General features: G+C 37.1%; 1 long non-coding RNA gene across 1 annotated transcript; it reads left to right on the forward strand.

Annotated features, from left to right (window-relative positions):
• The first annotated feature begins 6553 nt into the window (after positions 1–6553).
• LOC111240948 lies at positions 6554–8871 on the forward strand. The gene is made up of 2 exons (XR_002666619.1): positions 6554–7797; positions 7889–8871. It is a non-coding gene; the product is annotated as an uncharacterized LOC111240948 (long non-coding RNA).
• The last annotated feature ends 1727 nt before the right edge of the window (positions 8872–10598 follow it).

The raw sequence follows: 10598 nt of genomic DNA on the forward strand, positions 1-10598 counted from the left end.
CATCAACATTTAGTTAAATTTGGTATACGTATTTTTAGGATATGTATCAACCTCTTCACCCTCTTCACGTACTTTGTAAGTTTATAATAATAACAATGTAAGACCTTTTTATGATGTTTTATGCACAGATGGATCCTTATTAAATTCTTTTCCCTTATGTATAATTCCATTATTCTCATATACATCTCATAATTTATGAAGATCTGACCCTTTGTCAAAGGGATAGAATAATAGTTATTAATGATAGTTAATGGGATAAAGGTTTTTTCTATAATAGAGATATCAGAGATATAAACTACAACTGTGGTATCTAAATTATACTGCCTTGTAAAAGGAATATCACATTGAATTTAAGATCATTTGTTTTTTTTCAATTATTAATTACATTACTACAGTATTAACTGAGAATATGTTTTCTCAATAATGCATTTCGATTCTAGCCATTGCATTGCACACTTGCATTGCTTATTATTCAGTTATATTATCTTAGTAAGAAATATATTCTATATCCTCCATTGATGGAAAGACACTTAAACCTAACATCTCCTATTTNGTAAACATATATTTGGTATTGAATGGTTCATGTCAATGCTGCGAAAAAAACAGTGGCTCAATAGAAAATAAAATTTGTTATCACTACTACAAAGTTATCTATATAAAGAAGAGAATGCTTGAACAAGATAACCACAACAACAAGGTTCCCAAATTTCATATCGTTCTAGTTATCTTTTCATCAGCAGCATGACTAGAAAGAAGGTGAAGTTGGCATTCATAGTGAATGACTCAGCTAGGAAGGCAACATTCAAGAAGAGGAAGAAGGGTCTGATGAAGAAGGTCAGTGAACTTAGCACCCTCTGTGGAATTGATGCATGTGCTATAGTTTATAGTCCTTATGCACAATATAAGCATGGTTGATTTGAATGATNTGGCATGGTTGATTGACCAGAATCTAAAGGACATCAACAGGAGGATTGAGGTGTTGACTAAGAATGCTCAGAGTCAAACCCAAGTTGCAGCACCAGCTGTTACTGATGTTGCTGCCAAGATTGAAGACAAGGGACAGGGGAGTCACAGTGGCCAGGGATTTGCTGCAATAACTTTGGAGTCTATTTTTGGTTTTAAATCTGGTTTTAGCATTTAGTTCATTGTTAAACACCTTTTACTTTAATTCTAGAGTCTTGATCAAGTTTTCCCTGCTGTTATGAAGTGATCTGTTTGGATCACAGCTGTTTTGACTCCTTTGCTTGAATTTGGAATGGTGAATTGGCCAAAATTTGGTGTTAAAGAGCAACTCAACCAGTGAATTTTTGATTTACCAATATCCAGCCTCTATTGGCAGCTTTTACAAGTCATAATTCATAAAACAAAGTTGCTCCAAACCTGAAATTGGTTTTATAAACACTTTTGTGCAAATTGACCATTCAAACCACAAAATTTAGGCACTTTTGTTTCTGATATAGTTGCAGAAATGTGTAATTTTGTGCTGCTGTCTTAATGCATCATAATCCATCTTCAAATAGTAGCAAAAGCTTGGTTCCATTGAAGTAAAATAAGTGCACAATTCGTATTGCATCAAAACTGCACTGTAAAAAGCTAACTGAACCAGTACTAATCACATTAGAAACAAAATTCTGGTGCATAAAAACAGCCTATACAATAACCACAACCTCTTTCCTTTTTGGATTTAAGATTTATAACTTAGACACTATACAAGCATACCAGTTTCTAATTTATAACACATCCTGCAGAAAATATACATTCAATAATCCAATTAGGTGTCCAAACATCTCTGTCCAAATATGCCTCTCAAACCAGCCATGCACCACATCCAGTTTTTGTGCCATAAACACATCCTGCAGAAAATATGCATATAATAGTCTGCTTCTTATTCACTGCTTCCACTGCAGAAAATATGCATATAAAGAACTGCCAAAACGAATTTCACTGCAAAAGATCACTTCATTAACCATTCAACATCTTAACAACAAAATTACAACTTCATTCAACTAAACAAGAAAATTACAAATTCATTACATTAAACAACATTACAATCACAATGATGTTCATTACACATAAAAAACTGACAACATGGACCAAAATTTTTGTCCACCTTTGAACACCCATCAAGGCTTTCTGCACAGCTACAGAGTTTTCCTCGACCTTTCCTCCAACTATGTTATTATCACTCTTCACCAACCTCTGATCATTTGCTTTGAACAACTCACAGCTAACACTATCGTCATGACCGCAATCAGCTAACCATCTGAAGTAGTTGCATCCAACACTTTCAGATCCAACCTTATACTTAGGGCAACCCCAGAACTGTCTCCCTCGATTCTTTGGTGTTTTTGCCGTCCTCAGCACACACTTCTCTCCACAATGGCAACTCAGTGAAGCCTCCTTCTTGCTCGATCTACAATGGCAAGACGAAGACGAATGCTGCATAGACATGGTTCGTTGCGTCTTGCGAAGCCTAAATGCGACACACTTCTCTGCTACACACGTCTTGTGTATCTTCCCCAATTATCTGAACAAGGAACCCTAATTCCCAAAATAACAGAAACATCTAAAAATAAAACCCTATTTTAAAAATCTTTTTCTAAGATAGTGTCACGTAAATAAAATATGCACAGTAGACGCTTTGATGCTTGCCACGTAATTTAAAAAATGCACAGTAGACTCACAATACAGGAAAATTTTAACGGGGTTAACTTGAATTAACGGCAATGGCTCAATTGAGTCAATTATACAATATTAAGGATTAGATTGGGGAAAAAAATTAAACAGGGATTGAACTGGGAAAAAGTTACGAAAACAGGGACCTTTGAAGGGGTTTTACCTTAATAAAATTACATTGTTTCCTTGAGATTTCTGGATTGTTCTTATGTTTATTCTACTGACATTCTATGAAATCCGACTGTGTTCTTGCAATGAGTATACGCTTAGTTGCCCAATTGGTGATTGCATCTTCGCTTAGTTGATCGATCTGTATAGAACTCATACGATGGAATAGGTGTATTGCGTTCGCTTAGTTCGTGATTATGATAGCATGATTAACTTTCGCTTAGTCGGTTAGTTGTGTTGGATTAGAGGCTAGAGTAGTTTATTCATGAGATTCTTGCACTTTAATTGTCATGTTGCTGCTCTAATTTCACTAAATATTTAATCTGTTGTTTGCTTGCGATTAGGTATACGCTTAGTTGCCTACTCGGTGTTTAGTCTTCGCTCAGTTGATTAGACTGTATGGTGCATGACTGATTAGATTTGAGCATTGCATTCGCTTAGTTTGCAATTCTAAAGACCAAATTAGCCTTCGTTTAGTTGGGTGATTTGTGTCGGATTTGGATTAGAGTAGTGTGTACTTGTCGTTAATCTGTGATAGGAAGCATAGTGATTGAGCTAATGACCAACCGTTTTTATTCTGTATTTGATTTCGTGTTTCCATTTCTGGTTACATCTGTGTTTACATTTCTATTTGCATATGTGTTTTAATTTAATTCATTTGCATTCACAAAACCTTTTACAACCTCCCCCACTTCATGTTTGACCTGATTCTCGAACCATAGTTTGGTCCTTGAGAGACGACCTAGGAGTCACTTCCTAGTTTATACTGCATTCTTTATGCTCATTAAATTTGCATGGCGTGCGACACCCATTAGAAGGAGACCTTAGGACAAGCATGGGATAGGTACAAGAGCCTACTGAGAAAGACACCTACTCATGGTTTTGATGAAGCAACGGTAGTCATTCTTTTTCTTGGAGGTCTTGGCTTACAGACAAAATTAATGCTAGATGCCTCAACTGGAGGCAATATCAAGTGCAAGACCCCAAATGAAGCCTATAAATTAATTGAAAATATGGCTACCAATGACAATGAGATGCACAGTGAAAGGGGAGCTCCATCACAACCTAAGGGAGTTCTACAGTTACATTCTTATGATGCCGTGCTTGCTCAAAATAAGATCATTACTCAATAATTGGAAGTTTTGACAAAGAAACTTTCTCAGCCACAAAAAGAATTCCAGAATGTGGCATAGGTTCAACAACAGCTTTGTGAGCTATGTGGTGGTGACCATATCAATGGTCAATGTGTGGTGCCCGAAAATCTCAATGAAGACGTCAACTACATGGGCAACCAATTTTGTCCCAATATTTATAACCAAGGGTGGAAATCTCATTCAAGCAGTGGACAGTGTCAATTTGGTCAAACTGGTAATACATCACCACAACAACAACAACAACAGTGGCAACAACAACCCTCTCTAGTTGACAGAACTACAAGGCTTGATGAGACTCTCCAACAATTCATGCAGGCAACTCTCTCTACTCAGAAAAGCACAAACGTTGCTATAAGGAATTTGGAGATGCAGGTTGGTCAGATAGCCAAAAAGTTGGAGGAGATACCTATCAAAAGTTTTGGGGCTAATACTGAAGTTAACCCCAAGGAAGAATGCAAAGTTATTATGAGTGTAAAAGATGAGAGGGAAAAACATAAAGAAAAAGAGAGAAAATAAAAAATTGAGTTGAGAGAGAAAGACGAAAAAGAAGAGAGAAAAAGTGAGATGAGAAAAAAGAAAAAGAAGAGAGGAAAAAAGAGGAAGAAGAGGTTGAGAGGAAAAAAGAAAAAAATGAAAAAAATGAAAAAATTGAGAAAATTGTGCACCACCCTAAGGAGTGTTCCATGAAAGAAAAAGAGATGCATGATAACAGTTTAAAAACCGTTATTTTTATACTTAAAATTGATATTAAATCACACCCTTTATGACTCAGAATTAACTTGAAATCATGCATTTTTCTTAAGTTAGAAAATAAGAGAGTCAAAGTTGGTTTTTTCGGTTTTATGCTTGGTTTTCCCTTGATTTTGTAGGTTATTGGAATGATTTGAAAGAAGGGTTGAAGTATTAAGGAGTTGCAGTGCAGAAAAGTCAACCAGAATGCAGAAAAGTCAACCAGTAAACCAGAAAAGTCAATCAGTTAACCAGAGTGCAGTTTTTTAGAACCGCAGGTGGCGTTGAGCGCCAGTCCAACGCTGAGTGCCAGTCCAGTGCTGAGCGCCAGTTTTCTCGCCAATTTTTCACTATTTTGTGCCTGGGCGACACCGCTGGGCGCTATTCTAAGTGTCGCACCCATCCCTGAGCGGTACTGTTACGTTGAGCGCTAGCAACGCAAGTTTTGGACCTGTTTTCTATTATTTTTATGATCTGTTTTGGGCTTAGACCTAGTTTTTGTTATTTTTCTACCCTATTTAAAGACCTGGACTTCTTAGGGTTTGTATCTTTTGATGGCTTAGGCACAAAAACATATTTTTCACCCCTTTGGGGGCAAATTTGGAGGTGGTGACAACTCTCCTCTTCTTTTTCTAGGGTTTATATCTCTTCCATTCCATTGTACACCTAGTTTCTCCATGACGATGGAGAACTAATCTCATTTGTTATTGGGTGTCGCAACCGGAATCACGACGGGACGATGATCCAAAAAAGAAAATAATTTTGAAAAAAGAAATTTGGAGTCGCCACCATAGTTTATTCTGGAAAACTACGGAAAAACCATAAAGTGATAAGGCAAGGTCTACAAAACCAAATTCTGGTTTCGGAAGTCGGTTACGTGTGGGGACGGTGTTAGCACCCCGACAACGTCTGCCCTAAGGCAGTACCTTTAACTAAATACGCGAATTTGATGTGGTTTGTAAAATGTTTAATTTCCCCTAAAAAATAAAACTCTAAAGAAAACAAAATATTTTTTTGTGTTTTTTGTGCCCGACAAGGATTGACCTTGCTCCTACGTATTCTTTGTTGGACTGAGAAATCAGGGTTACGTAGTTCTTTGAGAAACCATTTGGAAAATGATGTTGTGTTTGAAGGTTTTTTTTTGTATGAGGAAGAAAAAGATTTTTAACACAAGGCCGACAGAATGGTCGCACTTGTACTTAAACCCTTTAAAACCATTTATGATTTTTTAAAAGAGGAAGAAGAAGGTTTTTAGCACAAGGCAGACAGAATTGTCGCACTTGTGCTTAAACCTCTTAAAATGATTTTTTTGTTGATTTTTTGAAGAGGAAGAAAAAGGTTTTTAGCACAAGGCAGACAGAATGGTTGCACTTGTGTTTAAACCTTTTAAAATGATTTTTTTTGTTGATTATTTGAAGAGGAAGAAAAAAGGTTTGTAGCACAAGGCAGACAGAATGGTCTCACTTGTGTTTAAACCCTTTAAAACAATTTATGATTTTTTTTAAAAAGGAAGAAAAAGTTTTTAGCACGAGGCAGACAGAATGGTCGCACTTGTGCTTAAACCTTTTAAAATGATTTTTTTGTTAATTTTTTGAAAAGGAAGAAACAGGTTTTTAGCACAAGGCAGACAGAATGGTCGCACTTGTACTTGAACCTTTTAAAATAAATTTTTTTATTTTTGATATTTTTCTTAAAAGTAGATAAAATAAAATAAATAGCTAAATAACTAGATAAAATAAAAAATAAACATAGAAATAAAATAAATAAGTAAATTATTAAATAAATAAAAATAAAAATAAAATGAAAAGTTAAATGATAAAATAACAAGTAAAATAAAATAAACCAAATAACCAAATTGAGCCAAGGCCCAAGTGTAAAGAGGATGAGGTATTTAACAGAAATAGGGCTGTAGGTTTCTGACAGGATGGGCTTAAGCCCAATGTGAGTGGGGGCGCAAAATGGAAACCAAGGGGGGTGCAGAAAAGATTTGTTGTTATTATTTTTAAGAAAATGAAGGGGCTTAAGCCCAAAGAGGGTGGGAGTGTGACTTAGTGGAAACAAGGGTACATAAGAGAAATCTATTTTTTTTGTTCTTTGGTTTGACCCAACAGTCCAGGGTTTAGCTCTTCCCATTCAGAAATTTTAGGGGTCTGCCCCCTTCACCCCATTCTTGTTCAACTCACACGAGACCTAGGGTCTCTTCTTTTCTCTGAGCACAAGCCACCCTATCCCCCACAATCACCAACCCAGCCGCCGTGACAGCCACGAGCCACCCTTGCTCCGTCCAGGGCGTCGTCGGCGACTATCGTCGGCTGCAAGCCACTCGCTCACTCGCACTAGCCTAGGGTTGCGCAACCGCATCAACACTTCTTCGAATGCAAACTCCGCGCCACCAGCATCACGGTCTCGTCGTCGCCGGCGACGACACCGATTTTGTTTCCGGAATCTGAACTTTCCAATTTCCCTGCTTTTCTTCTAAATCCTCTGTTTCTTTGCTCTGATTGTGGTTCGTGTTCTGCGAGTGATTTCTTATGACCCAAAAATGCTAAAGATGATGGACGAATTGAAACGATGCTTTAATGGTCTGAAGTTGACAAGGATGATGAAACCGCTATGTTTTACTGTTGTGTTTTTGGTCTTGCAGGAAAGTGATTTTTGGGATTTTAGTGGCATCGGTTAGAGTCTGGTGTTAATGATGGGTTTCTACGTAATTGATCCACTGGTTTTCTCATTTTGCTTGACTGCATATGGTTTTTGGAATCAATGAGGAGGGTAGTAACAAGGAAAATGTCCATGGGTTGGAGGTTCGAAAATGAGAAGGGAGTGGTTTGGATGAGGTCGTGAATGAAGACATGGTGGTGTCTGATGGCTAGGTGAGTTTCTTGTTTACTGATTAAATCCTATTGGTGATTTGGATTGAGGAAAACAGTTTGATGAAGAAAGTGGTGTAAAGGGCAAAGGCAGTTTGATTATGAAGTGTGTTTTATTGTTGTTCCAGTGAGAGTCGGATTGACTTGGGGAAACAGGACAATGCTTACTCTCTGTATATGCTTTCTATGTTTGTTTCAAGGTAAATGTTGATGGACATGGTTGGAGGAGATAGGATGGACATATGGGGGTTTAGTTTCCTGATCTGACTGGGTTCGTTTTGTTTGATACAGGTGAAGAATGCCTTAGGATGGAAAGCGGCTGTGGAAGATATTGCTTCCCAGACTGAAGGAACCCTTGGTTTTCTAGAAAGCAACTTCTGTTTCGGTTTTCTATTTGCTGTTTTTCATTTTTTAGAGTATTTTTCTGGGTGCAAGGAAAGGGAATATTGAAGTCTTGATGTTGGGGGTATACATGCCTATGTTCTATTGTGAGTGATGCTGATTGTATTTGCAGACATTGAAAATGCAGTTTGATAAAAAGATGAAACCACAACCAAGACAACCACGACTATACATAATAATCAAACGTCATTCGTTTATCTCCAAGTATGCATAAGGAAAGCATACATGTAAGCAAGTCCAAGGAGCTTAGGTATAAGCGTATGAGGACTTACCTCCGCAGCTTCAAGACTCCTCTGCAGCTTCAAGACTCCTTTGCAACTTCAAAACTTGTAGCCTTAAGACTCCTCCGCAGCTTTCAGACCTTTCCTTTTGATTCTACTTTCTTTGGTTCTCTTAGACAAAGGGTAATGATAGGTGATGGGGGTGGGTCTCTGATGTTCTCTGGTAGTGAAGTCGATAATGGAGTGTTGGATAAGAATAATGGTACCAAGTATTCTCCCCCTGCTGGTTAAGGTCTTTTTTTTTTTTTATTTACTGTGATGAAGCCCCATTCAAAAACCAAACCCAAGCCCATTCCCCTGCACTGCGTCCTGGGAACTCAGGCATATCTTTTGACTTAGGGATTTTTTCTTTGTTTTTTTTCTTCGTTGTGTTTAAATTTGATCAGATGGTAAAAGCCATTGAGATATCTTCTGACTCTTTTGATGTATGGCACAACTTTGCATAGGGATTTTTAGCAAGAGTCACACAATTGTTTTCTTATGGGCATGGTATAAGCCATTTCGAGCTTTCCTCTGTAACGTTGTCTGATGCAGTGTTGATCTGTGTTGCAGGAAAGACAAAAAGGCAAGAAAGAGCAGTTGACTTTGTGACTTTTGTTTTTGTTTCTTTCTGTTTTTTTTCGTTTTCCTTTTTTTCTTTTTTTCGTCTTTTTTTTGTTTTCTCTTTTTTTTCTTTTCTTTTCTCATAAAAATTTCCTTTTCTCATAAAAATTAAAGTAAAGATAAAAAAAAACAACAAAAAAAAACTAACACAAAATAAAACAAATAACTCTAAATAATAAAAAAAGTAAAATAAAAATGTAAAAATAGAATTAAAATAAAGAACTAATATAAAAATAAAACAAATAAAGATAAATAAGTAAAATAAAATAAAAATAAAAATAAAAATTAGATAATATAACAAAAACAAAATGATAAAAAGAAAGAAGATAAAATAAAAATAATATATTTTTGTCACCCGGACGAAATTGGGTGTTGACATTGGGGAAGATGTAACCTCTAAACTCTCTTGTATTTGAATTGTTCTTGAAGATATATGCTTTCATTCATTATTTGTTAGGGTTTTCTTCTCTATACTTTATGGTTGCATTGTTTAATTCATTCAATGTCATGATTATTGATTTTGTCGATATGGACACATACGGGGAAATCTAGACATGAGGGGAATTCTCTTGATTATGAAATATTACCTAGACATAGGAATTGGACGGTCAATTGCTTTAAGCTTCTGTACACTGAAATGCATGACTAATTGCTAGGAAGACTAGACATTGTAAACTAGTAATTGGGAGTAGGCTCTCTTTGCCGAGACATCGAGTTTAGGGTAATTTAGAAAGTTGCATTCAAAAATCACAAAATATTGTTCTTATAAGTCTTAATTTGTTGAGCAAAAGCACAACTGTTTAGTGCCACGAGTGTCTTGGGAAAACGATACTTGGTCTTACCACTTATTATTACTTGATACGATCTGGTACACTTGCCATGGTGTTAACAATGCAACCGGGGTGTGTTAATGAAATCTTCAAGAAATTGGGGATAAAAATTCCTGTGACTGAGGCATTGCAACAAATCCCTGAATATGCCAAGTGTCGCAACCGGAATCGCGATGGGACGACGATCCAAAATAGAAAACATTTTTTGGAAAAAGAGTTTTGGAGTCGCTTGTTAACGGTTGAAAAAAAATTATTTTCATATGTCAATTTAGACCGAATTACTCCCTTTACTGCTTAGAATGAGCTTAGAATCAAGCAAAACTCAATAAATGAGTCTGTAGAGACTCAAAAGCTATTTGTAGTGATATTATGCTTGTTTTGCATTGTTTTGTAGCAATTTTGAGAAAGTGAAGAATGAAGCTGAAGATGAAGGTCTTAGACTCAAGAAAAGGAACGAAAAAAGAAGAAATGAAGAGTCGACGCACCGCCCGACGGCAAATTACACCGCTGGGCGGTCCAGTGCGAGGAGTTGGCACGAGGCGTTGACGCTGGGCGGATTTGCGATTAGAGGCAAACCGCCGGGCGGTAGACCCCTGTCGCCGGGTGGTAGCGCGGTTTGAGGGAAACCGCCGGGCGAAATAAGTGTGATGCCTGGCGGTTGTCTGTTGGGCTTGGGCCTGTTTTCTGTGACGCTCCTCAGCTATAAATAGCCCTGTTGCGATTTCAATCTCATTCTTTTGACAGAAGGGGGCGGCCAGACCTAATTTCANTNTCTNNAGAGGATCTCTTGGATGCTTAGGCTCCATTTCTTCTTATCTAGGGTTTGCTTTTCCATTCTTCATCCATTTTTCATCTAGATTCACCATGACAATGGTGAACTAAACC

Source organism: Vigna radiata, unplaced genomic scaffold (assembly GCF_000741045.1).
Source record: "Vigna radiata var. radiata cultivar VC1973A unplaced genomic scaffold, Vradiata_ver6 scaffold_51, whole genome shotgun sequence".
NCBI classification, from domain to species: domain Eukaryota; kingdom Viridiplantae; phylum Streptophyta; class Magnoliopsida; order Fabales; family Fabaceae; genus Vigna; species Vigna radiata.